The 25769-nt window shown below is 46.3% G+C and overlaps 1 long non-coding RNA gene across 1 annotated transcript; it reads right to left on the bottom strand.

The window, feature by feature from the left end:
* Nucleotides 1-20478: 20478 nt before the first annotated feature.
* On the bottom strand, nt 20479-25240 carry LOC127161000 (uncharacterized). The gene is made up of 4 exons (XR_007826905.1): nt 25141-25240; nt 24108-24176; nt 21326-21407; nt 20479-20534 (listed from the first exon to the last, which is right to left on the bottom strand). It is a non-coding gene; the product is annotated as an uncharacterized LOC127161000 (long non-coding RNA).
* Nucleotides 25241-25769: the final 529 nt, after the last annotated feature.

The following is a 25769-nucleotide window of genomic DNA, read 5'->3' as shown; positions in this document are numbered from 1 at the left end:
TTTTATTTATTTGCGTATATTTACAATAAAGTAGAAATAATATTTTATATAGTATTACAAAAAATTGCAATAATAATAATAATGATAATAATTGATGTTGATGTACATATTGCAGTTACAAAATAATTTGTTAGCTTTTAATAATAAAATATAATAGTAATAATAATAATAATAATAATGCTAAATATATTTATTTGTATTTTTGCTGAATATTATAACAATTACAATGAATAATAATTATAATAATAATAGTTGATATTAATGTACATATTGCAATTCCAACATTATTTATATCTTTTGATAATAAAATTAAATTAACAACAATAATAAATAAATAAAAAAACATCCATCATATTTAATATTTTCTTATTATAGCATTTAATTGTATTTTTCCTTAACATGATAAGAAAATAACTAAATAAATTAATAATAATAATTTATATTGATGTACAATTACAACATAATTTGTTATATTTTATTAATGAAATTAAAGTAATATGTAGTCTATTATTAATAAATACTGACTTATTTAAAAAAATTCAATATTGCAATAAGATTTTTTATTGATTTGTTAAATTTTTGTAATTTAAATAAGAAAATCTAATAAATATATATTTTAACAGACATTTTTGTTATTATGATTACTTAAATTATAACATGTCTTATGTTTGTTATTGTCACGAATCTGGTCGGTGTCCCGTTGTCCGCTCACCACCAGATGTCACTCTCACTTCACCTACACACTCTGACTGTTGCACCACACTCCGGACTGCATCTCCCATCCTCCACCGCACTGATTGCGTCAGCCCCGTGACCAATCGGGCGTTCTATAAAAGCCCTGGTCCTTCCCAGTGCACTTCTTGTATTGTTGTTATTCCCTGTGTTTGCATTTCCTAGTTTCTTGTTCCCTGTTCCTAGTTCCTAGTTTTTGATCTCCCGCCTGGTTTCTCGTTTCCTTCTGTCTAGCCGCCTGCCTTGTGGATTATCGCTCGTCGTAAAGGACTATTCTCTCGTCTCGCCTCTGACACTCCTGTTACCGTTGTTTGACCCCTGCCTGCCCGACTATGTATCTGTCTCGTCCTCCAAATAAAGGCTTGCACATGGATCCGCTCGCCTCTTGTCTCGTTCATCCGGTTACAGAACAATCCGTCACCACAGGATCCAGCAGCTTCACCCCCGGACATTCAGATATGGACACAGACAGAATTCTTTTCAGAATAAAACAAGGGACACGCACACTAGAACAACACATCCGTGAGTTTCTGGCTATTGCCAATTATTCCACCCTCCCGGACTGCACAATTATTGAGATCTTTTGTGACGGCATAAATAAGCCTTTAAAGGCGAGGCTGAGACGCGAGGGTCCGCGCTCATCTCTGGCTGCATTTTTGAACTTTGCGTTGTTGTGTGTGGGTTCGCCGTGCACCGTGGGGGTCGCAGAGAGGGAACGCGACAACACGGTAAAGGCGACCGCGCGTCCCACCAGCAGATTGGCGGTCATGCCGGAGCACGATCCCACAAACACGTTTGCCGCTTGGATCGCTCGTGAAATGGCAGCCGTGCAGGAGCGCGCTCAAGCTATGGCGACTGCCGCGGAGAGCACTCATCTAATCGCGGCAACAGCTGCGCCCGTTCACAAGATGGCGGCCGCGTCGGAGCGCGTTCATGATACAGCAGCGACAACAGAGCCCGTGCACAAAATGGCGGCGACTGCGGTGCCCGTTTGCAAGATGGCGGTGGCGGTGGCGCCGGCGTGCGCTCACAAGATGGCGGCGACAGCGGAGCCCGTCCACAAGATGGCGGCGGAAACAGAGCTCCGTCACGTCACAGCTGCCATATCAGAGCCATTTAAAGTTGCAGCTGCGTGTCCTGATTCAAGTCAAGTTCCCAAGTCAAGTCAAGTTGCAGCTGCATTTCCCGGGTCAAGTCAAGTTTCCAGGTCAAGTCAAATTGCAGCTGTGTCTTCTGTGTCAAGTCAAGTTACAGCCATCTTTCCTGAGCCACTGCACAAGATGGCTGCCACGCCTGAGCCACTGCACAAGATGGCTGCCACGCCAGAGCCACTGCACAAGATGGCTGCCACGCCAGAGCCACTGCACAAGATGGCTGCCACGCCAGAGCCACTGCACAAGATGGCCGCCGTCTCCAAGCCGCTGCACAAGATGGCCGTCATTCCAGAACCTGTGGTCAGCACCCGGACGCCACCTGTTGTCATGATGACCCATGTGCTGGACACACCCCTAATGACGGTATGGGCAGCTAAAATGGCGCTCCTTCATGTCGTGGCGGCTACCCCTGAGTCAAGTCAAGACACAGAGTCAAGTCAAGACACAGAGTCCAGTCAAGACACAGCTGCCGTTCTCCATGAGTCAAGCCAGGTCACAGCTGTGCCCCACAAGTCAAGCCAGGTCACAGCTGTTCCCCACGAGTCAAGCCAAGTCACAGTTGTTCCCCACAAGTCAAGTCACGCTACAGCTGTTGTTCCTGAGTCAAGCCATGGTGTTCATGAGTCAAGTCCCGGTACAGCGGATCTCCATGAGCCAAGCCAGGTTATAGCGGATCCTCATGAGCCAAGTCAAGCTACGACTGTTGTTCCAGAGTCAAGTCAAGCCAAAGCTGTAGCTTCCAAGTCCAGTCAAGCCTCCAAGTCCAGTCAAGCCTCCAAGTCCAGTCAAGCTTCCAAGTCCAACAACGTCAAGGCGGTCGTTCCTGCGTCAAGCAACGTCAAGGCGGTCGTTCCTGCGTCAAGCAACGTCAAGGCGGTGGTTCCTGAGTCAAGCAACGTCACAGCCGTGGTTCTTAAGTCAAGTAAAGTCATTGATCTTAACAAGCTAGTTAAAGTCACCGCTGGGCTTCACGTGTCAAATCAGGTCACCACTGATCTTCACGAATTAAGTCAAGTCACAGCCAATCTCCACGAACCAAGTCATGTCCCGCCTGACGGCCCAGAGTCACGTCAAATCCCACCTGACCGCCCAGAGTCAAGTCACGTCTCGTCGGAGCGCCCAGAGTCCGCTCCTGAGATCACGTCTGTTCACAAGTCAGCTCCTGAGGTCACGTCTGTTCACAAGTCAGCCTCTGTGGTCGCGCCTGATCCCAAGCCTGCTCCAGAGCTCACACCTGATCACAAGCCTGCTCCAGAGCTCCCAACTGATCACAAGTCTGCTCCAGAGGTCCTGTCTGGTCTCAAGTCTGCTACAGAGGCCCCGTCTGACCACGAGTCAGCTCCAGAGGCGATCCCATTCATTTCAATGGAGAGCTGGCGATTTCTGGCGACAAGCGTGACATCGAGCTACAGCATATAAAGTGAGATGGACCACATTCAGACAACTTTTCAGGATAAGTTCATCTTGGCAGCCGTAAAAGTGTAAGGAATATTTTCAAAAGAGTTCCACATGTACATATTTCATATGCAAAGATGTTACTCAATCTTAGCAATAGGCATTTACATTGAAGAATTAACACTGCAACTACCAAGACAGTCAATTTGACGCTTTTTAAATTTTGCAATGTAATAACTTTGTAGTAATAAATCCCACATTACTATAATTCCTTGACTTTTCTTAAATGTGTGTAGATTTCATACTAACATTGTTATTTTATTAAAATTATAAAAATAAACAAAGCATTAAATGAAGCTGAAATCCTTTCAATAAACAAAGGACAGAAAGATGCAAGAGGACAGACAAGAGTACAAAAACACCTGGCAATGGCAAATTAATTGAGAAAACGTACAGGACAAAATAATTCCACTTTAAGAATGAAAAGCAACCTATTTGTTCCTCAGTATCTTCATGTTAGACTCTGAATGCTTCTTCAATCCTCATGTCTTCAATCTCATCTTTAATAAACTCCATCTTTATAATAGTGTGTAATGTGGATCTCAGCTGCTTCACCAGATGTGCTTCTGTTTGAAAGAAAAATAAACCAAAACTAAATCTCTGGTTGTGTCTCAATCAGCTCCCAGTCAGTGCACAAGTAAAGTGAGTCAGTCAGAGTGATAGTTAATGCCCTTGAATCACCTGATTAGCTAAAAACACTCAAAACTTTAACCATAAATAATACTAACAATAATAGTAGTAGTAGTATTGGTAATAAACAAATGAATAAAATAATACAAATACACAAACACTTTGTTTTGATTAGTTCTAGCTGTTACGGAGAGTGAGTCACGAGAGACGAGCGGATTTGAGATGCAGTCCAAGAGATAGTGTAACAGTCTGTGTGAAAAATAAGGAGAGTGTGACCTCTGATGGTGGGCGGTACGCGGAGCATCAACCAGATCCGTGACACTAGCATTACTGAGCAATGCGGACAACCGTCTTTTTGTGCTGCCCGGTGTTGATTTCTCAAACTGTTGTATTTACTGTCATGTCCTTGTGGCAGTGATACACTTGGTGGTAAAAGGCATTTTTGGTTGACTACCTTCTGTAGCTTGCAATATAAAAGAAAAAACACTAAACTGAATGATTTCTTATGATAAGAGATCCCCAGTAAGGAATACCACTATAGACAAAGATGGATTCTGCATAAACTGTAGACACAATCCCAAGCAGGAAAGTCATCACTTTCAATAAAAATTGCATATGCTTTCTTAATGAGTGTGCTCCTTCCTCTTTAGAATATATTAATGTGCTTTTCTTACCTCACACTAACATGCACAAATAAAAATAAATAAATAAATGTTATGTGGGACATTTCTCACCCCAAGGGCCTTTGGTTGGCCTTTTAGAAATCCCTGAAGTCCATAAAGAGGTGAAAGTCCTGCTACCTGTTGTACGTGAATAGGTGCAGGATCATTTGTCACAGTCCCAGCTGCTGTTGTTTGTACTGGTGATTGCAGCTCGATGACAAAAGAAGTCATGGGTACGGCAGTCAACATTCTTGTTTCAGGATCTGAATTTGACATGTACAAAATTATAATAACATGTAAAAGGATACGATTATAAAATATATTTTCTAAGTTAAAGGGGTCATCAGATGCTAAGTTCACTTTTTCATGTTGTTTGAACATTAATGTGTGTTTGCAGTGTATGTACAAATCTACCCTATAATGATAAAAATCCATGCAGTGGTTTTTAATTAATCTGTAAAAATAATATCCCCTTTTTCAAATCGAGCCATTCTCAGATTGTGGCGTCTCACCCACAGAGGCCGCTCCCATGATAGTTGATTGACATGAGCGTCTTACCTCAGATCAGCTGTAATAGTCCGACCTCTTTGTTTCAATGCCGGAGCAGGGATGTAAGTTAGACAAGAATATCTCTGATTGAGTGATTGAAGTGTTGTGTTGCTGGATGTAATAATGAACATAGTGGTCGTCATTTACTCCCAACATCTGAGCCGCTGAAGATGCAGTGGATAAGGTTTGTTTGTGAAGGGAACGCACCTCTCGATCTACATATAATCCGTCTATGTTCAAGCGAATCATTCCTGATCCAGCTTCACTTACTGCAGAAGTGAGTATAAACGTTTTTTATGAATCTTTGCGATGGCCTTTCCTAATGATGTGCTAGTTAGCAAGTTTAGTGACTAAACGCGGCTAAAGTAAACAGGCTCGTCACTCCACAGAGAGAAGAGAGGGGCGGGGCAATCACAGCTCATTTGCATTTAAAGCAGCCTCGAACAGAATGAGATGATTTTTGCAGAGCTGATTTTGTCAAGGGTGTTGTTTTACACAACCACTGAGAATTTTTAACCAAAGTATATTATAGATTTCTCATTAAGACCCTAAAGAATCATATCAACTTGTGGAAAATGGGCATCCGATGACTCATTTAAAATAGGAAGAGTGTTTGGATTGGCCCACCTGGAGGTTTTTTTTACTGGACTCAGAGGAGGAGTCTGGCTCACCCCCCAAGCAACTTCTTCCATGTGCCCCCACTGTAAACCTTCCTGCAGTCATCCCATACAACACTTTCCCCCCTGTTCCCACCACCATTTTGCCAACAGCAGCACCACCAGCACCACAAGGGACGTAAACAGAGATGCTGCAAAGCTGCCATGTGAGTGTATTCTAAATATTTCATTTGTAGGACTTTTTCCTCAATTCACTTAAAACAGCATTCTTTTATAGCACTGCAGGGTTGTCAGACGTTCAGAATTTCCCCCCAGCAATCATCAGAACCAGGTTGGTCCAACAGTGATTTCCACTCAGTCATTTTACTACATGTTTATTGGTTATTAATAAGACTGATGGAGTTTTGTTACAGTTTTGTAGTGTGTAGTGTCATTGTAAAGTATTGTAAATGTCTTTATCATAGCCCTGCTGAGAGAGGTTTTAACTAAATTAGAGATGGTGCTGGACCAACAATCCACCATCCTCAGATTGCTGCAGCTGCGGGAGGACCAGGGGCAGCTTTTGGATATTGAGGAAGGCTTGCTGCCTTTGCAAAACCTTCCACAACTGCTTAGCCTGGAGCAAAAGATGCTGCAGAGCCCAAAACTGGTGAGGCTTTTTCCTTCTTTCTTTTCTTTTTTTTTTAACAATTGTTTGCACAATTGCACAGCTACTAATTTTTTTTTTTTTCAAACTGATACACATAAACTAGGGCTTTGATGACATGCTCTCTGGAATTACTGTCAAAATTCTTGGGTGCTGAATTTATACGCAGTTGACCATGTATATAACCATATAACAACCATTTATATTGCACATAAAACAGTTTTTATATCAAACTTTCTTTAATAATATATTTTTTTTCCTACTCTAATTCATTGTTGAAATATACAAGTTTAAACAGTGAATATAAAAAAATGCTTTATTGACCTTTTTTGTCAGATAAACTGGTTGGGGTTTATTGGTGGGGCGGACATGAGCAACTGCACCCGGCGCATATTGAAGAGGGTGATTGTCAACTCCCTGGTGAAGAACCTTAATTGGAGAGGAGTCAATGGAAAGACAGTGGCCACTCTTCAACACAGAGAGGTTGTGATTGGTGAGGAGACATATGTCTGTTTACATACAGAGTTAGCTGTTTCTGTATCAGATGATATGAGTAAATACAGTTCTTTACTATCTCTAATTCAAATGTGTATTATGTGTATCTAATACACAACAGCAGCTTGGCTAAACTGAGGATCATTTTTTCATTGCTTTGGGACAGTGTGCATTCAGTTTTTACTTCTTTCAAATTACATGAATTCTTTCCTCTCTCAGATGCAAAAACCATCAAACATCATACAGGCGATATTACAGTTTACTTGCTCTTTTCAAAATTGATAAGTTCAAAGCTGACATGATACAAAATTTAATAAGACAGATATTTGCTACATTTCTAAAGTAATACTATACTGAAATATACAAAAAAAATATATATATATATATATATATATATATATATATATATCCCGCTGTCCGCTCGCCGCCAGATGTCACTCTCGCCCTGTCACACACAGACTGTTGCACCACACCACGGACGACATTCCCCATCAGCCATTGCACTTCACCCGCGACACTCAGCAGCGCTATAAAAGCCCCTGTCTTTCCACTTGCAAACCACGGATTGTTTATAGTATTTCTCCCTTTGTCTAACGTTTCTTAGTTCCTTGTGTTTTTGTTTCTCCCACCTGGTTTTCTCGTTTTTCGACTGTTCCCGCCTGCCTTTTGGACTATCGCGCTTGTTTATTGGATTACTCTCTTCGACTACCTGTGATATACCTGTCTGCTCCCGTCTTGACCCTGCCTGTACGACCATGTCTTTGTTTCGTCCATACAATAAAAGCTCGCATGTGGATCCGCTCGCCTCTCGTCCTTTACTCTCTGTGACATATATATTACCAAAAATATTTATTACTACTAAACATTTACACACATGGCTTCAAACTAATATTTTTCAACACCTGCCAATGCCCGGAGACTTGAGAAAATTTACCAGCCATTAAATTTACTGGCCATTGTGCATTATTTCATGAAAAACAGGCTGAACAAATTGAGGAAATCTAATTGCAATTCTGTTACGAATCTGGTCGGTGTCCCACTGTCCTCTCACCACCAGATGTCACTCTCACCCCAGCATTACACTCAAACTGTCGTACCACACCCCGGACTACATCTCCCGTCATGCATCACGCTGATTGCGTCAGCACATGTGACCAATCAGCAGCACCATAAAAGCCCCGGTCTTTCCCCATGCTAATCACGGATTGTTGTATAGTATTTCCCGAGTGTTTAGCGTTCCATTGTTTCTTGTTCCTTGTGTTTTTTGATCCCCTCGCCTGGCTCCCCGTTTCTGTCTGTTCTCCGCCTGCCTTTGGACTATCGCTCTGCCTTAAGGACTATTCTCTCGTCTCTCCTCCTACACTCCTGTTTACCGTTGTTTTGACCCTGCCTGTACGACTATGTATCTGTCTTGTCCATTGAATAAAGGCTCGCATATGGATCCGCTCGCCTCACGTCTCTCACTCCCTGTAACAGAACAATCCGTCACAACAGGATCCAGCAGCTTCACCCCTGGACACTCTTTCGATATGGACACTGACAGAATTCTTTGTAGGATCAAGCAAGGACCACGCACGCTTGAGCAATACATCTGAGTTTTTGGCTATTGCCAACTATTCCACCCTCCCGGACTGTATCCTCATTTAAATATTCTGTGATGGTTTAAATGAACTGTTAAAAGCGAGACTGAGACGCCAGGGTCCGCGTTCGTCTCTGGCCGTGTTTATGGACTATGCTTTGTTGTGCATGGGCTCTTCATTTACCGTGGGTGTTGCGGAGGAGGAGCGCGACACCACGGAACCGCTGACCGCCTGGATCGCTCGTGAAATGGCGGCTGTGGCGGAGAGCGCTCGAGCAATGGCGGCGACAGCGGTGCCCATTCAAAAAATGGCGGCCGCGCCGGAGAGCGTTCCTACCCTGGCGGCGACAACAGAGCCCGTGCACAAAATTGACCTGTTCGCAAGACGGCGGCGGCGCCGGCACGCACTCACAAGATGGCGGAGCCCGTTCACAAGATGGCGGCGAGGACAGAGCTTTGTCACATCACAGCCGCCATATCAGAGCCATATAAAGTTGCAGCTGTACTTCCTGAGTCAAGTCAAGTTTCCAAGTCAAGTCAAGTTGCAGCTTAGTTTCCTGAGTCAAGTCAAGTTTCCAAGTCAAGTCAAGTTGCAGCTGCATTTCCCGAGTCAAGTCAAGTTTCCAAGTCAAGTCAAGTTGCAGCTGCATTTCCCGAGTCAAGTCAAGTTTCCAAGTCAAGTCAAATTGCAGCTGTGTTTCCTGTGTCCAGTCAGGTTACAGCCATCTTTCCTGAGCCACTGCACAAGATGGCTGCCACGCCAGAGCCACTGCACAAGATGGCTGCCATGCCAGAGCCACTGCACAAGATGGCCGCCGTCTCCAAGCCACTGCACAAGATGGCCACCATTCCAGAACCTGTGGTCAGCACCCGGACGCCACCTGTGGTCATGATGGCCCACGTGCTGGACACACCCCTAATGACGGTATGGGCAGCTAAAATGGCGCTCCTTCATGTTGCGGCGGCTACCCCTGAGTCTAGTCAAGACACAGAGTCAAGCCAGGTCACAGCTGCTGTTCTCCACGAGTCAAGCCAAGTCACAGCTGTTCCCCACGAGTCAAGCCAAGTCACACCTGTTCTCCACGAGTCAAGTCACATTACAGCAGCTGTTCATACTAGGTCAAGTCAAGTTACAGCCATGTCTCCTGTGCCAGGTCAAGCTACGACTGTTGTTCCAGAGTCAAGTCAAGCCAAAGCTGTAGCTTCCAAGTCCAGTCAAGCTTCCAAGTCCAGTCAAGCTTCCAAGTCCAGCAACGTCACAGCCGTGGTTCTTAAGTCAAGTAAAGTCATTGATCTTCACAAGCTAGTTCAAGTCACCGCTGGGCTTCACGTGTCAAATCAGGTCACCGCTGATCTTCATGAGCCAAGTCAAGTCACCGCTGATCTCCAAGAGTCAAGTCAGTTCCCTACTGATCTTCACAAATTAAGTCAAGTCACAGCCAATCTCCACGCACCAAGTCACGTCCTGCCCGACGGGCCAGAGTCCCGTCACGTCCCGCCCGACGGGCCAGAGTCCCGTCACGTCCCGCCCGACGGCCCAGAGTCCCGTCACGTCCCGCCTGACCGCCCAGAGTCCCGTCGCGTCCTGCCTGACCGCCCAGAGTCCCGTCATGTCCCGCCTGACCGCCCAGAGTCCCGTCACATCCCGCCTGACCGCCCAGAGCTTTACCATGCCCTGTCCGACGGCCCAGAGTCAGGTCATGCCCCGTCCGACAACCCTAAGTCAAGTCGCATCTCGTCAGACATCCCAAGATCATGGCCCATCGTGATAACCAGTGTACTGGATCCACCCCTAGTGTCAGTAAGAGCAGTTAACATCTCAGCGGCATCAGCGTCTCCAAGACCAACTATTAAGGAGGTCCTGCCCCCTGCTGCTGCTCTTCCTGTCATGGCGGTTGCCATCTGGTGTGTGTGGGCTGCACACCGTACTCCTGAGGCCACGTCTGTTCACCAGTCAGCTCCTGAGGCCACGTCTGTTCACCAGTCGACCCCTGAGGTCATATCTGTTCACCAGTTCGCTCCAGAACTCCCGCCTGGTCACAGGTCTGCTCCAGAGTTCCCGCCTGGTCACAAACCTGCTCCAGAGCTCCCGCCAGTCAGAGAAGCTGCGCCAATGCCTCCTGAGGTGTCAGCTGTGGCTGTAGAACCTCCCATGGAGGCGGCGTCCCCTTACAACGTCTCTGCTCCTCTCCGTGCTCTGTGTGCCTCCTCTGTCCTTGCTTTCCCCAGGTCCCAGACTATGATGCAGGTTCCTGTTCCGTCCCGGAGGGCTGCTGCGCCTCCTGTTCTGCTCCGAAGGGCTGCTGCACCTCCTGCTCCGCCTCCTGTTCCGCCCTGGTGGGCTGCTGCGCCCTCTCCCCCTATTCTGTCTGCCTCCTCTGTCCCTGCTTTCCCCAGGTCTCAGACCATGACGCAGATTCCTGTTCCGCCCCGGAGGGCTGTTGCACCTCCTGTTCTGCCCTGGAGGGTTGCTCCGCCTCCTGTTCTGCCCCGGAGGGTGGCTGCACCTCCTGCTCTGCCCTGGAGGGCTCCAGCGCCTCACGCTCTGCCTCCGGCTCCGCCCTGGAGGGCTCCAGCGCCTCACGCTCCGCCTCCGGCTCCGCCCCGGAGGGCTGCTGCGCCTCCTGTTCCACTCTGGAGGGCTGCTGCACCTCCTGCTCTGCCTCCTGTTCCGCCCTGGAGGGCTGCTGCGCCCTCTCCCCCTATTCTGTCTGCCTCCTCTGTCCCTGCTTTCCCCAGGTCTCAGACCATGACGCAGATTCCTGTTCCGCCCTGGAGGGCTGTTACGCCTCCTGTTCTGCCCTGGAGGGTTGCTCCGCCTCCTGTTCTGCCCTGGAGGGTTGCTCCGCCTCCTGTTCTGCCCCGGAGGGTGGCTGCGCCTCCTGCTCCGCCCTGGAGGGCTCCAGCGCCTCACGCTCTGCCTCCTGCTCCGCCCTGGAGGGCTCCAGCGCCTCACGCTCTGCCTCCGGCTCCGCGCTGGAGGGCTCCAGCGCCTCACGCTCCGCCTCCGGCTCCGCCCTGGAGGGCTTCCTCCCTACCGGTTCTGCCTCAGTCTCCTGGCCCTCCCACCGCTCCCCAGGACTGTTTTGCTGTTGGAGCGTCTGGAAGCCGCTCCTTGGGGGGGGCTATGTCACGAATCTGGTCGGTGTCCCACTGTCCGCTCACCACCAGATGTCACTCTCACCCCAGCATTACACTCAAACTGTCGTACCACACCCCGGACTACATCTCCCGTCATGCATCACGCTGATTGCGTCAGCACATGTGACCAATCAGCAGCACCATAAAAGCCCCGGTCTTTCCCCATGCTAATCACGGATTGTTGTATAGTATTTCCCCAGTGTTTAGCGTTCCATTGTTTCTTGTTCCTTGTGTTTTTTGATCCCCTCGCCTGGCTCCCCGTTTCCGTCTGTTCTCCGCCTGCCTTTGGACTATCGCTCTGCCTTAAGGACTATTCTCTCGTCTCTCCTCCTACACTCCTGTTCACCGTTGTTTTGACCCTGCCTGTACGACTATGTATCTGTCTTGTCCATTGAATAAAGGCTCGCATATGGATCCGCTCGCCTCACGTCTCTCACTCCCCGTAACAAATTCTTCTTATTACAATTCATTTGTTTTTCTATAATTATTATTATTTAATCAATCTGAATATTATAAATATTGTATATAATATTTTAAAATAAAATATAAAATAATATCATTATTAATTATAAAATGTAACAAATATGTAAAGAATTGTCATTACTGCCCTAAAGCTTTGTAATAGTTGTAATAATAATAATAATAATAATAATACTGATGTTAAATAATATTTGGATATCTGATATTAAAATAATATTTCATATTAATAATATATTAATTAATCAATTTGAATACTATAGTAATTCTTAATATTAATGTAAAATAAATGTATAATATAAGTTAAAGTAATACAATTCTTAATTAATTATAAATTAAATGAATAATAAAGAACTTTTAATTGCAGATAATAATAATAATAATTATTAGTGCTGGGCACATCCAAAATAAAAGTTTTTGTTTACATAATATATGTGTGTGCATGGGCAACATTAGGGTGGGGCAAGGGGGGGGCAGTTGTCATCCCCGTTGTCAGCCACACTGCAATTGGAGCGGTTTGCCATGCCCAGGCCCGGTTGTACGGAGGTACTAGACGGTGCTAAATACCCAGCTAACACAGTTACGTCGTGACAACGTTACTGGAAAGGACCATATTCGTCGCAGCGACATACCAAATAACGTTCCAGCAACATAACTTTGTGATTCCCATATTTGTCGTGGCGACGTTATTTCGTATGTCGCTGGAACGTGGCGAGTACGTCTCAGTGACCAAACTGGCACGTTGTGAGGACGTGACTATAAAGGACCAGATTGGTCACAGCGACGTACCAAACAACGTACCAGCGACGTAACTTTGTGATTCCCATATTGGTCGTGGCGACGTTACAGTGTTACGTTGGTGGGACGTGACTAGTACGTCCTAACAACCAAACTACCACGTTCCATATATTTTAAATTTTTACTTCTCACCTTTAGTCTGGTCCAGAGGATGTGCTCCTACCACCTTTAAATCGGTAGTAAATGACAAACTCATAAACATTTTCTGCTATAAAAAAAATAAAACACTTCATTCTAATGTTTTTTTAATCACTATAGAATATTTTAGTGAATATATTCAATACATACATGCAAACCATTACAAAAACATTACATTCTAAACATTAAAGGAGCAAAAACAGTGCATTCATTTATTAATCAGCATTTATTCAGTGTTATTTCTACAAACACTAAGTGAATACATTTTGAACATTACACCTATTCTTTAACCATGCAAAGTGTTACCAAGTCATGAGCACAGATAATTCAACACATCAATACATAAATCATGTAAATTTTACTGAATTGTTTTAATTTCACAGAAAAGTTTCTCATTATTGATGGGTATAGTTAACGATTTTATCTGTAAAATTATCAATAATTAATCAATACTCATTGACAGCTCCCTATAATCTGGTACAAAAAAGACACTGATAAGAAAAAACAATTCAGTAGTCACTTCTTTATTACTTTAAGTTAATTTGTTTCCTGAGTGTCCTGTGTGTGAAACACCTTGTCACACGCACCGGATCACGTGAGGTCACGAGGTCCAGGAAGTAATCTCCGTGGGTATATAAACAGGAAGAAAAGGTTGGTTGGCACCAGACATTGAGTTCATGCGGGACTCTGTTGAAGGTCGCCTCATCTCTCCTCTGCTCTACTCACGTGAGTACCGCTCTTCGGAGCTTTTGTGTATTTGTCTGTGTGCGTGTGAGAACGCAGATTTCCTTTTGGGAATCTCTACTCCTTTATCGGAGCGTTCTCAGATCAACTGCGTGATTAACCTGCTCGTTCGTGCATATCCGCGTTCGAGCTCTCCGTCACGCTACACAGGGACCTTTCCTCGATCTTTCATTTCTTGTCTTGCCTCCGTGACAGAATGTCTGGTCCCGAGATGGTCCCGGCGGATTTGGAACAGCTGGTGGGAGTGATCCGGTAGCAGGCTATGGAAATTATGAATCTGCGGCAGGAGCTGGTGCATTTCCGGACGGAGATCACCGCGCTGCGCACTGAGACAGCAGATCTTCGGACGGAGTGCGAGAACCTCCGTTCGGATCTCACCGCCCTGCAGGCGGATCATGATGACCTGGCCGCTGCTCAGGCTCCTCCCGCCGAACCAATCCGCCAACCTCCCCCTGCCAGTCATCCTAAGATCTCACTCCCGGACAAATGGGATGGGTCCGGGACCAAATGTGACGTTTTTCTTACTAATCTCAGTTTGGTTTTTGAGTTCCAGCCATCACGTTACCCCACCGACCGCAGCAGGATCGCACTTCTCACTTCCCTCCTTACGGGACAGGCAGCCGAGTGGGCTACGGCGGTTCTGAAGGCCGATGGGGACATCACACATTCATACCCAGCCTTTACCACCGAACTCAGAACCGTCTTCCAGCACCCTGAGAGCGAGGTGGAGGTCGACTCACGTCTCTACCACCTCAAGCAAGGGAGTCGCAGCGTCAGCAGAAACACCACTGAATTTCGCACTCTCTCCGTTCAAACCACTTGGTCCAACGCCGCTCTCCGCACAGCCTATTACGAAGGACTTTCCACCCGTCTCAAAGACGAATTGGCTGTGCGGGAGCTCCCTGACACCCTGGAGGGCATGATCCAGCTGGCCCTCCGGGTGGATCAGCAGATGAGTCACTCCACTAAATCTGTTTTCCGTTCCTTCACAGGTTTCACCGGTTACCAGAGGACTCCAGAACCATCTGCCTCCCACGCTGTCACTGCGTCTCCACCGCCTCCACCAGTCGCCTCAGAGGCCCACTCGACCGGAGCCGGGGAACCCATGCAAATAGGGCGCACCTCCCTGTCAGCGGCAGAGAGGGCCAGACGCTACCGCGAGGGCCTGTGTGCCTATTGCGCCTCCCCGGACCATCACCGAGCTATCTGCCCTCTTCGGCCGGGAAACGGACAGACCAGGTGAAGAGGGGGAGGTCTTCATCTGGTCCCACTGTTGCGAAAACCTACCCTAAGTCCTTCATTTCCCGGCTGCTGCTACAGGTATCAATCCTCATGGGCCACCAACGGATCGAGACCGCCGCATTCGTTGATTCGGGTGCGGCTGGGAACTTCATCGATCAGGCTTATGCTGCCCAGCTGGGGATTGTAACCGAGGCATTATCCCAACCTTTGAACATCACCGCCCTCGACGGTCGCCCCCTCAGCTTTAGCCCCATTACTCATCGCACTCAAGAAATTACCTTGATCATCGGCACTCACTCCGAGAACATCCACCTCTATGTCACCAAGCTTCCTGCACCACCCATCATCCTTGGACACCCCTGGCTCATCACTCACGACCCTCTCATCTCCTGGACCTCCAACCGCATCATTCACTGGGGTGCGACCTGTCAGGAGCTCTGTCTCCGGGCCAAGGTTGGGACGTGTTCGGGGGAGTCCGAGGCCCCCGATGTCGACCGCGAAGCTATCCCCGTCCAGTACCGTGACCTGGCCGAGGTTTTTAGCAGACGTAGCGCGGCTCGGCTGCCTCCTCATCGCCCCTACGATCTGGCTATCGATCTCGTGCCGGGCGCGGTACCGCCCCGCGGCCACCTGTACTCCTTGTCGCCCCAAGAACAACTGGTGATGGAGGAGTACGTGGCGGAGGGTCTTCGCTCAGGTACCATCCGACCCTCCAGCTCACCCGCGGCCGCGTGGTTCTTCTTCGTCAAAAAGAAGGACAGGGGTCTCTGTGCGTTGACTATCGGGGGCTCAACCAGATCACTGTGAAGAACCGTCATCCACTCCCTCTTACCAACACCGCCCTGGACGCCCTCTCTGGTGCCCACTTCTTTACGAAGTTGGATTTACGGAGCGCATACAACCTGGTACGCATCAGGGAGGGTGATGAGTGGAAGACGGCATTCATAACCCCCACCGGTCACTACGAGACCCTCGTTATGCCCTTCGGCCTCTGCAACAGTCCAGCTGCTTTTCAACACTTCATTAATGACATTCTCCGGGACATGCTGGGTAGATGGTGTTACGCCTACCTTGATAACATTTTAATCTACTCAAAGACCCAAGAGGAGCATACCCAGCATGTCCGAGCAGTGTTACAGAGGTTGCTGGGCCCACCAGTTGTACTATAAGTTGGAGAAATGTGCTTTCCACCAGCACACCACCACATTCCTTGGTTTTGTCATCTCCTCCCAGGGTGTGGCCATGGATCCCCAGAAGCTGGAGGCTGTGCGGGCGTGGCCCCTACCCACGTCGCTTAAACAGTTACAGCGATTTCTGGGGTTCGCCAATTTCTACAGGCGATTTATCCGGGGCTTCAGTTCCACTGCGGCGCCTCTCACTGCTCTCACTAAACCATCTTGCGGAGACTTTCACCTCACCCCGGAAGCAACCCAAGCATTCAAGACACTCTGCCATCAGTTTACCACTGCACCTGTCCTCATCCATCCTGATCCGAACAAACATTTCGTTGTTGAGGTGGACGCCTCCGATGTGGGCGTAGGAGCCGTTCTCTCACAACGAGGTCCAGACGAGAAGCTGCACCCCTGCAGCTTCTTCTCCAGAAAATTTAATCCCACACAGCAGCGTTACAGGGTGGGGGACCGTGAGCTGTTGGCCATCAAGTGGGCTCTGGAAGAATGGCGTCACTGGCTCCAGGGCGGCGGTGACCCGTTCACCGTCTGGACCGATCACCAGAACCTCACAGTCATTCGTCAGACCAAGCAGTTGAACCCGAGACAGGCGCGGTGGGCCCTCTTCTTTGAGCATTTCAATTTCCACCTGTCATACCGCCCCGGATCCAAGAACTCTAAAGCTGATGCACTCTCCCGCCAACACCAACGTGACACCATCACCTCCGAACCCGCGCCTGTCTTACCCCCCCAGATCATCATGGCCCCCCTCCGGTGGGGGTTAGAAGAGAGAGTGCGCCAGGCGCACGGCCAAGAGCCTCCACCACCGGACACGCCCGCTGGACGCCTCTTCGTCCCCAACATCCTTCGACAGGAGGTGCTCCAGTGGGGACACAACTCCACGTTGGCCGGACACCAGGGAGTCCAGAGAACCATCAACTTCATCGGCCGGGCCTTCTGGTGGAGGACGCTGAGGAAGGACGTACAGGAGTACGTCCAGGCCTGCAACACCTGTGCCCATTCTAAGAACCCCAACGCGCCCTCCACCGGGGAGTTACAGCCCCTCCCCGTCCCCAGACGCCCCTGGACTCACATTTCCCTCGACTTCGTCTCTGGACTCCCCGACTCCCAAGGAAAGAACACCATCCTTACCATCGTGGATCGTTTCTCCAAGGCTGTGCACCTGGTGGCTCTCGCCGGACTCCCCACTGCCTAAACCACTGCAGAGTTAGTTCTCGAGCACGTAGTCCGCCTGCATGGGTTCCCCAAGGACATCGTCTCGGACAGAGGGCCCCAGTTCACGGCCAAGTTCTGGCAGGCCTTCTGCCGTCTGGTCAGTACCACCTCCAGTCTATCGTCCGGTTTCCACCCTCAGACTAACGGCCAGACGGAGCGGGCCAACCAACAACTGGAGCGCTTCCTCCGATGTTTTGCCAGTGAACACCAGCGCTCCTGGGCTAGCTACCTCGTCTGGGCCGAGTTATCCAATAACCTCCACACCTCCACCTCCACCGGCCTGAGCCCATTCGAGGTATGCTACGGGTTTCAACCTCCCATATTCGATCATCAGGAGCCGGAGGTTGAAGTCCCGTCGGCCCAACAGTTGGTCCGCCGGTGTCGGCGGCTTTGGAACCACGCTCGGGCTGCCATTCGTAAAACCAACCGACGCTACATCACGCAGCACCGCCGCCGACACCCTCCGGGACGATTGTTCCACGTAGGTGACAGAGTGTATCTCTCCACCCGGAACATCAACCTTCGCACTGACTCCAAGAAACTCACCCCCACCTCAAGCAAGTAGTGTCGCAAATCAGGTCCGAGGACTGGTTTGTGACGATAGATCTGAAAGACGCGTACTTCCATGTCTCCATCCTTCCTCAACACAGGTTCCTGAGGTTTGCTTTCAGGGGCGAAGCATACCAATATCGGGTTCTTCCGTTCGGCCTAGCACTCTCCCCCCGCACTTTTACCAAGTGTGTGGATGCAGCTCTGGCTCCGTTGCGACTCCAGGGCATCCGCATACTAAACTATATCGACAACTGGTTAATCCTAGCACAGTCGGAACAGTTAGCAGCTCAGCATCGAGATGTTGTGCTCGCTCACATGAAAGAGTTGGGGCTGAGACTGAGACGCGGCGATGCCTACGTGCCTTGGACATGTGGAGGAATCCCTGGTTCCTGTCTCAGGGCCCGGTGCTGGGAGCTCCTTGTCGCCACGTAACGCTAGCAACAGATGCTTCCCTCACCGGCTGGGGCGCGGTCATGAGTGGCCACACCGCCCGCGGTCTGTGGAGAGGTCACCAACTCTCATGGCACATAAATTGCCTGGAGATGCTGCCCGTGTTTCAAGCGCTGAAGCACTTTCTCCCGGACCTAAGAGACCGGCATGTGTTGGTCCGCACCAACAACACAGCGGTGGTCTCTTACATCAACCACCAGGGAGGTCTGCGTTCGCGCCCCTTGTACAAGCTGGCGCACCAGATTCTTGTGTGGTCCCGGGGCAAACTCCTCTCGCTGAGAGCGGTTTACTTGCCGGGGTATCTCAATGTGGGAGCAGACATCCTGTCGAGACAGGGGCCGAGGCCCGGGGAATGGATGCTTCACCCCGAGGTGGTGAAGCAGATCTGGAGAGTGTTTGGTCCAGCTCAAGTGGATCTTTTTGCCATAAGGGAGAACACGCAATGTCCCCTCTGGTACTCTCTAGTTCATCCAGCTCCCCTGGGGCTGGATGCCATGGTACAGACGTGGCCGAGGCTTCGTCTGTACGCTTTTCCCCTGATCGCTCTGCTCCCGAGAGTTCTAGAGAGAGTGCGCCGGGACGGGGTGTCCTGTCAGGAGGGATCTCCTCTCACAGGCGGGGGGCACTGTGTTCCACCCTCGCCCGGAGCTGTGGAAACTTTGGGTGTGGCCCCTGAGGTTGTTGAGACCATCCTCCAATCTAGAGCTCCCTCTACGAGGAAACTTTACGCCTTGAAGTGGAAGCTTTTCACTTCTTGGTGCAGACGCCACCAGCAAGACCCAGTTAACTGCCCAGTTGGTACAGTGCTGGAGTTCCTGCAGGATAGGCTTTCCGCAGGGTTATCCCACTCCACCCTGAAGGTCTACATGGCGGCCATTGCGGCCTACCATGCCCCTCTCGGTGGGTAAAGACCCCCTTGTCTCACGTTTCCTCCGCGGTGCACTGAGGCTGAGGCCTCCTGTACGGTCTCGTGTTCCCTCATGGGACTTGTTGCTGGTGCTAGAGGCTCTCTGTAGGCCTCCCTTCGAGCCTATTGAAGAGATTTCTAATCGTCACCTTACGATTAAGACAGTTTTGCTTATTGTTATCACTTCTCTAAAGAAAGTTGGGGATCTTCAGGCCCTTTCTGTGGCCCCTTCTTTTCTGGACTTTGCGCCAGGTCTGGCAAAAGCTTTTTTGCACCCTCGTCCGGGGTATATCCCTAAAGTCCCCTCCTCAGCACCACGGCCAGTCGTACTACAGGTCTTTTGTCCTCCTCCCTTCCGGGAGCCCGACCAGCAGAAACTAAACTGTATGTGTCCAGTTCGAGCGCTAGACACATAGACACATAATCTGATCAGCTTTTCGTTTGCTATGGTCCGGCTAAGCGAGGCTTTCCGGCCACCAAACAAACTTTGAGTCGTTGGATTGTGGATGCTATCTCTAGTGCATATGAGTCCTCTGGTCTCCCTCCTCCTTTAGGGGTCAAGGCTCACTCAACCCGGAGTGTTTCTGCCTCCAAGGCCTTTCTCGAAGGTGTCTCTATTCAGGACATCTGTAATGCTGCGGGATGGTCCACGCCCCTTACTTTTGTCAGGTTTTATGACCTGGACTTGCGAGTCGCTCCTGGCTCTTCCGTCCTTCGTCCTAGCTCTTCCTAGGCAGGGACTTGGTTTCTGGCGGCGTGGGCATCTCGTTCCCCTAGCGTTTCCACGCGGCTCGAGTTCCTGAAGGGGAACGTCTCAGGTTACGTATGTAACCCTGGTTCCCAGAGGGAATGAGACGCCGCATCTCGAGGCCCTCATCCTGCGTCCCTGCGAGCGCTGCTTCTCTCCTGAAGCTGACGCCGGTTTCCAACATGTGTCTTTATAGCTTCCTGGTTGGTGATGTCACCCGCCGATGACGTCTCGCTCTTTCATTGGACTGATTTCACATGTGATTCAGAGCACAGTCACGCTGAAGGCATTCCCCTAGCGTTTCGACGCGGCATCTCGTTCCCTCGGGGAACCAGGGTTACATACGTAACCTGAGACGTTCTTCCTCCTCTTCGCCATCTTGAGCCTGTACTGCCAATATCATTCTCTGGCACCTGAAAGGGAGGATCACCCTGTTAATGTTGCTAATGTATGTACACAATCAGTCAAATATCTGCAGTCTTTGTGTTTCAATGTTTTTTGATAGAAGTCTATTCAAGTCTATTTAATCAAATGTACAGTACAAAACTGTAATATTGTGAAATATTTTTAACTTAAAATGATTTTTTTTTATTTAAATACACTTTAAAATGTATTTCATTCTTGTGAGGCAAAGCTGAATTTTTCAGTAGCCTTAACTCCCGGTCTTCAGTGTCACATGATCACTCATATGATGAATTGATGCTCAAGAAAGATTTCTGATTATCAATGTTGAAAACAGTTGTGCTACTTAATATTTCTGTGTAAATTGTGGTTTTTCAGAATTGTTTTATGAATACAAAAACGAACAAAACATATATTTTTTTAACTTTTGTAACATTATAAATGTATTTACTATCATTTTTGATCAATTAAATGCATCCTTGCTATTAATGTCTTCCCAAAGAAAAAAAAAAATCTTAGTGACTCCAACCTTTTGAACTGTAGTGTACACAAAAATTTAGGCAGCACAACTGTTTTCAACCACACCGATAATAATCAGAAATGTTTCTTCAAATCAGCAAATCATTACAATGATTTTGAACACTTACAACTGGAGTAATGATGCTGGAAATTCAGCTTCGATCACAGAAATGATTTACATTTTAAGATTAATTTCAAAGTTTGACCAACAGTATACATTACTACATTTAAATGAAAACACATCTTGTAATAAACAATGCACACATTCTCAAAAAGAACTTACGTTCTGATGATTACTGCCTTCCCTCACAGCTGCCTTCTTCAGTCATTTCCAGACTTCCTCATTTATCACCTTTCCTTTGAATCTACACAAAAAAAAAAAAAGAGAATTTGCATAAGTCACCCCAGACTTTTTTTGATGGTGGCCACAAACTGTCAAGGTGCCTTTTGAAATCTTAAGTGGTTCTCCAGCTTCTAAAGGAAAGGCAGAATCTGGGGCCTTATTCACAGAGAATTATATCTTACTACTATGTGTCCTAGCTAGGATATTTAGTTTAAAACCTATTTACAAAACTCTTAACCCTCTGGGGTCTGAGGGTGTTTTGGGGCCCTGGAGAAGTTTTGACATGCCCTCACATTTGTGCTTTTTTCAGTATCTTAAAAACATATTAATGGCTAAAGTCTGATTACATTGTAATCAGCACAAACTGGGCTACAATAATATGCAAGCAACATTAATGTACATGTTTGTGTTTTTGAGAAAACAATGTTTATGCGTGGTTAGTGAAAAACTAAAATCTTTAAGTCACTGAAATAAGGCCATGAAACACATTCAGAACATTAGCTCACTAGACTTTTGAGAACTGGATGTGGTAGTCTAGAGTTTTTCCTACCAAATGATGTGAAAATCATCTCATTCACACATTTACAGAAAACAATATATTGACTTAAATTTTCTAAAACATGTTTTGTGACTGAAAGGGAATATGCAAGGGAGTGACAACGACCATGAATATTTAGTGATTCACACCTGAGAGACAAAGAGCCCTCCCTAATGGCCCATCAATGACACTGTGACTGTCAGGTAGAAACAATGAAAGATTCAAAGAATGGAGTTTTAGACTATTTGTATTTTATTTACAACACTGTATCATCAAAATATACATAGATGAAGATGAAGATCAAGAACAAGTGAAACAAGTAAATTATACCTGATATTTAAGTGATTGCTGCTTCTTTCCATGGATTTAAGAAACAAAACTCATCATCAGTAAAAAAAAAAAAAAACAGGAAATTGTTTTACAATAAAAAAAAATCAGTGTAGTTGAACATCTGATGTTGGTACAGTACTCTTCATGTAGCATTCATCTGTGGTGCAGGAATCAGATCACTAGAAAAAAAAAAAAAAACATCTGTAAGCATGTTAATATCAGGAGCATCTGTAATATATATATATAATATGATTTTGTAGTCATAGACTCACACATGCTTTATACTGTCTTTAAAAAATGGCATTTTATATCTGAGAAACTAATCATTATTGTTTAGCACGTTAAACATCTATTCATTAACATAGTATTAATACTAAACTAATATTATCCTATTGTTATACGATAAATAAATGAATGAATGAATAAATAAATAAATAAATGTGATGTTATAATCATAAGCAAGCATGCTTTATATGTCTTATACAATACAAAGCCATTTTATGTCTGAGAAACTAATGTACTATTGTAAAGCACGTCATAAACATCTATTAGTGAACAGAGTATATGACAGTAGTTTGGTCTAAACAATCTTAGACTCTGTCATTCAGTGTTACAGTGTAAACACTATTACTGTTATATCGCGTCATTTTTTTTTTATAGAACATTAAAAACATCCTGGCGTCATCAAACATTTCGACGCAATGAAATGAAACATACTTCATAACGTTTCACTTAATTACACGTGTAGTCAGGAATATCACAGTAACACAACAACTAACGTAAGTAGGCTAATAAAAGAAAGACTTACTCTTTCGGTGGATCTCGCCGCCCGTTGCATCGCGCTCTTCCTCTGAGGGAAATACTGTATAAATCTTCCTCCTCACAGCGCGTCTTCTTCCAGTAACAAGATGCAGTAGCGGAGATGATGTGAGTAGCCGAACAGTGAAGTGAATCTCCCGCTTTGTTGACGTTGATGTGGGCGGTTCGCCGCACGCGCCTCCACGTGGCTGATTATAATAACAAACCGAAAGCAGCTCGTGGGCGTGAACAAATTAAAAATAATTAGGTCTGACGAGAAACACTGCACATGGGGTTGGTTTCATACAGATTACTTTAACACACGATATTTTTTTTCGATAAGACTTACTTCATTTAAAAGTAGACATATTAGGCTTTCTATAGATCTCTCTCTCATGTCTCTGCGTTTTGTATTCGCTGAGTTTTAGTTCATTTTAGTGACGTATTTCTTAATGACGATCACAGACAACAACGCGGCAGACTGCATACCCTGTTTGTTTGCTTTATTTCACAAAACCACAGAGTGTTGTTGTTACTATGAGTATACACACATAAAAGTGAATTCCTTACAGATTCCATTGATGTATTGCTCTTATCTGTACGATCAGAAATGACGGAGAAATTGAAGTTCGTTTTGGCGTTATCAGAAAAATGGCCACAAACCGCGCCGGCGCGTTTTTCGACCCCAGAGGGTTAAGAGTCTACAATATCTAAAAAGAGGGTTCAGTCAATGCATAGACCAGGGATCCTCAAATCTGGCCCATGAGATCCACTTTCCTGCAGAGTTTAGCTCTAACCCTAATCAAACACATCTGATCATGATAATCAATGTCTTCAGGATCATTAGAAAATCACAGGCAGGTGAGTTTGATCAGGGTTGGAGCTAAACTCTGCAGTGGACTGTCCATCCTGGGTAAGATTTGAGGAACCCTGGCATAGACTTTCTTTTTTGTTAAATTTCCACACTGTGCATGGGTTGGAGCTCTTAATACTGAACTCTCAAAGTGCACCAGATAGACAAATTTAACTTTAAACTGTACAGTACATTTTTCTTACACAAGACCATGGCCCCAGATCCCCCAGGCAGACCAAGGTCCAGCTATCCTCCATAGTCTCAAAAAAATCCTGTGGGAAACACAGCAAAGTGATTTTGTGTATGATTTAGGCATAGGGCTAGAGTAGGGCTGCACGATAAATTGCATGTAATTATCATGCGCATATAGTCAGTAAAGCCAATTTCTTTGATTAGTAGTAAATTTCCATCACGTGCATTCAGCTGGAACGGCAATTTATACATGGAGTCGTAAATCACTCACAAGCTTTTCTCTGCAAAATGGAACTTATTTTTGATCCCAAATGATCAATTTTACTGGAAGAAAATTTTTGGGGGTATAATATGTCACACTTTTACTTTAATTTGCTGATTTACATAAATGAACTATAGTGTCCTGCACATTAATTTAAAAAAAAAAACATAAAAATTATACTAGTGTCTGAATAATTTTTGATTTGACTGTATATCTTTCAGTTATATCTACACTTAGTTTTTGCTTAACACTTACACCTAAGTTTTCGTTACTTTCACTGTTCATGTTTTGCTCTATGGTACATCATCTTTAATTTATTAGCATTAGAGCTGCTCCATTGCAGCAGCTACTGTAATCATGCGTTTTGTTGTAATAATGCAGGGAACTACTTGTTATAAATCTCCTAACAGTGATATTTTCACCAATAAAGTTGTGTATGCTTTATAGTGAATGCCCCTATAAATGTTATATTTCCGAATTAGTTTTAATCCAAATTATGCATGTGCTAAGTGAGTGAACATCAATAAAGATCACCCAACAGAACTGCGCTCCCCCGCCCCCCTCTCTCTCCCTATCTTTAGATAACTTGTGCATTTTACTTATTTGTTTTTGACATATCTGACAGAACTACAAACTTCTCAGTAATGTCTGTGAGAAAACGATATTAACTCGTCAAGCTCGTACAGTACCTCATACCAGTATCGGTGCACCCCTAATTTTTGATCTGGAAGTGATATCTATCTAGTTATGAGTAAATTGTAAAATCCAAACCTGTGGATTACCTGCCTCTCCTCCTGAGCATTTTGTCGTGTGGGTCCAGGAATGCTTCTTGTATGTCTGGATATTGATGAACTCTTTCAACCATGAGAAATGCAGTTCTAGTGTGTCTTTACATCCAGGGCAACAGAATGGTCAGGCAGGCCTGAAATATAAACATATAAGCCACTAAAATCAATTTAAATCTATAGTTGTGCCTGAGTGTCACTGAAACAATGAGGTTTAGTTTTTCACCCAGGATTCGCTGATTCCTATGAAATAGTTTTCGTGATGGATTATCTCTTGATCCTGGATCCTTGCAGCCAAATGTTGAGACATTTGACAGAAATCACATGACAAATGCTAATGCTGCTTTCAAGTGCCTCCTGCTTTCACACTGGGCATAGTTATGACATGCATTTTAAGTTGTAACAATAATATGGAATTAGCCTAAGAAAATCTTTTTCTGTAACATTAAACCCAATGTCTGCATCTAATATTAAAACCATTGATTTCCGGCACTTTGGTTAATTATGCAAAGTATCTAAGAAGATCTTGGTGCTGAGTTTGTGGTGGTACGGACAGGCCCCATCACTGTTCTGGAGGCATCAAAGTGGAGCAAAAGTAACATTAAAACCAAGCATGTACTTTTGAC

This window comes from Labeo rohita, unplaced genomic scaffold (assembly GCF_022985175.1).
Source record: "Labeo rohita strain BAU-BD-2019 unplaced genomic scaffold, IGBB_LRoh.1.0 scaffold_52, whole genome shotgun sequence".
NCBI classification, from domain to species: Eukaryota; Metazoa; Chordata; class Actinopteri; order Cypriniformes; family Cyprinidae; genus Labeo; species Labeo rohita.
This window is presented reverse-complemented; position numbering and strand designations above follow the sequence as displayed.